A 5,542-nucleotide genomic window follows, 5' to 3' on the forward strand; every position below is an offset into this window, starting at 1 on the left:
TCGTCACATTGGTACAGTAGTAGTCGATTCTCCATTTAGTGCAGAGGACGTTAAAAATATTCAAGGAACAGATCCAACATGGTCTGGTGTAATTCGATTCCTGATGAAGGTAGATCGAACTCTGTGAAACCACCAGCTCCTGTCAGTGGCTTTATCATACACCAAAATTTGTTGTGCCAAGTAGCTGAGCTTGGTACCCCTAGCCGAAGAGTACATCATTTAGTTATTCCAAAGTCACTAGTAAATGTAGCCCTAAAGTTAGTTCATGATATACCAGGTGTAGCTCACCCTGACATGGATCATTCTGTGAAACAAGCTAGATTGAAATATTTTTTGGCCTCTTATGGCAACAGATATTTCTGGGTACGTAAAGAGGTGTGAATGCATGCAACACAAGGGTAATGTTGGAGGCTCTAACTCCATTCAGGTTTATCCTGCTACTGGTGAACAATGGGAAGGAATATTCCTTGACTTGTTGCTGTTGATCAACTTCTAACTTTCCCTCTGAGGTAATAAGCATTATGTATGATGGTTGATCATTTCACACAGTACTGTGTGAAACTGCGGAGGCAGTAACTAAAACATTTAAAGAACGAATTATCTGCAGTCATACTATGCCCAAGTCCCTTGTAACCGATAACGGAGAAAAAATCTCTCACGAGGTCCTTGAAAAGTTGTGTACTTTGTCCAAGACCAGTAAGTACACTATCGTCCCTCACCATCCTGCAGGCACAAGGCCTGGTCTCAGACCGGGCCGCGGGGGCGTTGACCCCCGGAACTCTCTCCAGGTAAACTCCAGGTAAACTCCAGAGTATAAACAAGAAAGCACTCGATGCTTTACGAGCAATGACTAATCCTAACAGTGAAATATGGGATGAAATGATACATGATGTACAGTGTATAATTATTCCTGCATGCAGTGTGATACATAGGTGATACTATACATTATGCCTTGTATGGTGTACATGAACGTCTACACTACGAGTTGCTGTACTCCAGTCCACAACCCAATTATAATGACGATGACTATATAATGACTCATATTCGTATCGTACAAGGTAATTTTAGAAGAATCAAAGAAACACTACAAAAGTCATCAGCAGAATTCACTAGACTCGAATGCTCGAGCAAAGCCAACCAAAATTCTCATCGAGAGTCGCTTTGAGAATCGTATTAACTAATTTCAATAAGATGTCTGCGATGCCAAAGCTTGACCATAAGTTTGTTGGTCCTGATCCAGTTGTTGAACACATAAGTGGTAATAAGTACAAAGAGAAATAATCAGTGGTCACTATAATGAGTCACATTTATATCACATGAAGTTGGTTTGTGATGACGTTGATGGCACTTCTGGCACCCAGACTGGTAAGCCAGACCTTGACCATCCTTCTGACCCTGTATCTTCTACCTATAACCAACTGACTGACACACGTCCTGAGTGTCTCTACTCCTTGCAGTCACGACAGGTGATGAGGACAACCCAAGTGTCAGACAATGTCACTAGTTTTGATTCCTCTCAGTCAGAGCAAGTGTTAGTCATTGCCACTGAATTTGACCTCCATCCCTATATCAGATGAACGCTCTCCATATGTAAATCTTGTCCTGGCAGAGTTGGGGTTCAATGTTTCAATCATTACTTTTGTAATCTTTGTGCCATTTTGTAATTGCTATGTGACCGTGTGGCACCTCACAGTATTGTGCCAGATTGTGTAGATAAATTAGCACTTATTCACACATTCAGTTCCTTAAAAAATTGCTCTGCCAGACTGTATGTCGTGTTACCTGACTGTGTCAGTTTACTTAAATGTGGATCATTTTCTGTTATGCGCTGATTATTTGTCTTTTATGAACTCTGGATTATAAGAGACTTGTCTTGCGTGCACCAAGTTACTCCTTGTCTACTAAGTACTTTACTCATTTACATATATTGTCCTCCAGAACCTGTAGACCACCTGAATAGCGATCGATTTCCTCTGATTTCCACTCTGATCCACTAAGATTCAGTATACTCTCAGTGTGATCTAAGAGTATGATATACGTTTTCTTGTTGTACAATATTCTTTACATTGTATAGAATCATTGTCTAATTTTCATCTCTGTAGCGTCTGCCAGTCCGTTTATATTGTATGTATTAGATTATCTGCCTGCTAGAAAAGAGGAGGGGTTGGAGGAAGAGTAATCAGGTTTGATCCGAGGAAGGCAAGGTACTTCCAGTTTCTCAGATCAAAGCAACCCTCTATACTTCATTTATGACCGTTGTCCCTTAGGGGTGAAACTCACAGAATGATCAGGGTGAAGATGACAGTGCACTGAGTGGTGGCTGACAGTGCACTGAGTGGTGGTGATGGCTGAGAGTGAACTGAATGGTGTGGCTGACAGTGCACAATCAACTATTAACAACAACGCACTTTTGTCATTGTGACGTTGTCCAGAGGTTACCTGGAATGGCATCCGGAGGTCAGTGCCCCCGCGGCCCGCTCCTAGACCAGGTCTCCTGGTTGCTGTTCTGATCGAACATACACTTGGTACCTGCCGCCCACTGCCCAACGTATGCACCACAACCTGGCTAATCAGGAACTGCTTTGAGGAATTTATTGAGTTCCCTCTTGAAGACAGCCAGGGGGCTGTTGGTAATCTCCCTCATTCATGAAGGGAGGCTGTTGGAGAGTTATGGTCCTAAACACTTTTTTGAGTTCTCTCTCAGTGCACTCATCACTCCTCTGCTTTTCATTCGAGGTATCCTGCACTGTCTGTCAAGCCTCTTGTGTCCCGTGGCTTGCTTGGTAGAGCACTCGGCTCACATACCGAGTGCCGGTGGTTCGATTCCCGACCAGGTAGAAACGTTGGGCATGCTTCCTTACACCTGCTGTCCCTGTTCACCTAGCAGTAAGTAGGTACCTGGATGTAGGTGGCATCTAGGGGGCTGAGGAAGGATAACAGCTCTTAGCCTGTAAAACAAAATTGATTCGTTTAAATTAAAAAAGTAATAATTTTCGGTCTGTAGGTTTAGGACAAATCCTTCCAGTATCTTTCAGTTTTGAAAGTTCTAGTTATCCAACCAGTCATTTTTCTTGCAATTGTGATAATAACATTATTGTGTTCTTTAAACGTGAGATCTTCTGACATAATTACTCCCAGGTCTCTTACATTTGTCTTACGTTCTATTAAGTGGTTTGAGTTTATCTTGTACTCCGATCTTGTTTTTATTGCAGCCATTTTTCCGTAACATAGTAACTGAAATTTGTCCTCATTGAATATCACATTGTTGTCAGTGGCCCACCCGAAGACTTGGTTTATATCAACGTGGAGGACTGCTATGTCCTGTATGTATGCCGCTCTCATATAACCTCTGGTATTCTCTTCAAAGGATGATACAGTACTATGATATATGCCCCTGTCCTTGTGACAAATATGAGAATGAGAAAGAGAAGTGGGGCGAGTAACGTGCCTTGGGCTACAGACTTTCATTTCACTCGGTTTACTTTTTTTTTGTTTTTCAGTTCTATTTGTTAGGAAGTTAAATATTTATTTGCTCACCTTCACAGTGCAGTTACCCTATGGTCGCACTTGTCAAAGGCTTGTCTTCCAATGCGTCAAAAATCATGCAGTGGTCCAGCAATAGCTGGGTTGAGCAATTGCCACAATTCCATGCGACTGGTAATCTTGCTTCTTAAGAGCCTTTCAAAAATCTTGGTAATGTGGGATGTTAGAGCTATTGGTCTATAGTGTTTTGCAGTTGGTTTACTGTCACTTTTGTAGAGTGGGACAATATCAGTGGTTTTTTAGTGACAGTAGGATAGTGAAGACACATGATAAGGGTTTCTTGCAATTCATAATGAATATGAAGTTCCATGAGTTTGTGCCTGGGGCAGAGGGCATGGTCATGCAATCAGTGGCTTCCTCGAAGTCAAGTGGGGTTTGAGTCATATCAGAAACTTGGGAGAAGTCTGTAGTGTTTTGTCTCGCTCATGAAGAACTCATTTGCTTCATTAATCTTTAGGCTGACTAATGACTCACTGAACACTGAGTCGTATTGGGACTTAAGTATTTCATTCCTTTCTTTGTTATCGTCAGTGTATGTGCCATCTTCTTTAATCAATGGATTTGTCTCAGTTTCACCTATGACTTTTAGCTCCATCTGTTTCTCCTGGACTCTGCTGCTTTTGAAGAACTCTGTTATTTGTTGCTTCACTTACAGAGGGCACACCTTTCCCTTTCCAACCTGCGTCTTCTTTTCCGTAATGGTATGCGTTTGGATCATACTTCTGATACCACTGAGCTCATCCTTTCCGAATACTAGTTTAGGTTATCGTTTACCATATAGTATACCCAACATATTTCATTAAGCTCACGATTTATTAGCTCTAGTTTCATGTTATATATAGTAGGTATGTATGTCTGAACTATTAGGTTGTGGTCTGAATTTACAAGCCTTGACATCACAGTATAATTATTAGTGAATATAAGGTATAGAGTATTTTCTAGTCTGGTCTGTTCTGCTGTTTGCTGGCAAAAGACGAATTAGTTGAAAGACTTAGTAGTTCAGCTGTGAGACTGGTTATCCACACTTACTCCTGGGATTTTTTCTCTGCTATTACAGTCTTTGTTACATTCTTCCATGTTAGGTGTCTTAAATTAAAGGCTCCAAGCAATAGTTTATTTGGAGCTGTGGATAGTAGGTCATCAAGATAACGCTCAATTTTCAATAATCGCTCTTTGAACTTGGGGAAACTTGCAGTTGGTGGTTTATACACAAGTACAAGAACTAAATTTTTATTTTTAATTTTAATGACCAGAGCTTCGACCACATCATTCGTAGTACTCGGTGCATATGAACGAATCCTTAACACAGAGACTAACCCCTCCCCTTCCTTTGCTCTTGTCTGTTTTTTCCAGGGATCTATATTACGTTGTTCACGTTGCCTTTTACGTAGGTTTCCGTAAAGCTATTCTGTTGTTTCTACTCAGTTTAAGACCCTTAATGTTGGCAGGAACAAATGATGTGTTATTTATCGCTGTGTTGGGGGCTTTTTTTGTTGGATATAATATTTGTGGCTCTGGTTAACCCTCAACTGGCTTTATTTCCAGTCCAAGATGGTTCCTAAGTGGTAATATATTCTTACCATTTCTTGGCATTCTTATCCAAGTCCTTGCACCATAAAATCATTGCCGCCTGTATGGTTGTAAATTCTATGTTCATTTATACATTCATGCTGTCTTATTAGCCTCGTTCCCGTCACATGAAGTGCTCAGCAGTTTGTTTCATTGCATTGTCTCTCACTTATTGAGACATTGTACATCTTAGGGCGGAAGTATGTGTAGGTCTTGGAATAACATACTCCTTTATTCAAGCGAGTATGACACTTCTATGTGTAGTTATACTGACATTGCATTTCTTTTTCCAGTTGGTCTATATCTGCAATTTCTCTACCGTACTGCTGACACTTGGATTTTCCGAAGGCCCTGTTTGTGTCCGGGTTGGAAACCATTTCATTTACAGTGATTGTGACTTATATGCTATTAAATACATAATCTGTAGTAA

Source organism: Cherax quadricarinatus, chromosome 19, assembly GCF_038502225.1.
Source record: "Cherax quadricarinatus isolate ZL_2023a chromosome 19, ASM3850222v1, whole genome shotgun sequence".
In the NCBI taxonomy this organism is placed as follows: domain Eukaryota; kingdom Metazoa; phylum Arthropoda; class Malacostraca; order Decapoda; family Parastacidae; genus Cherax; species Cherax quadricarinatus.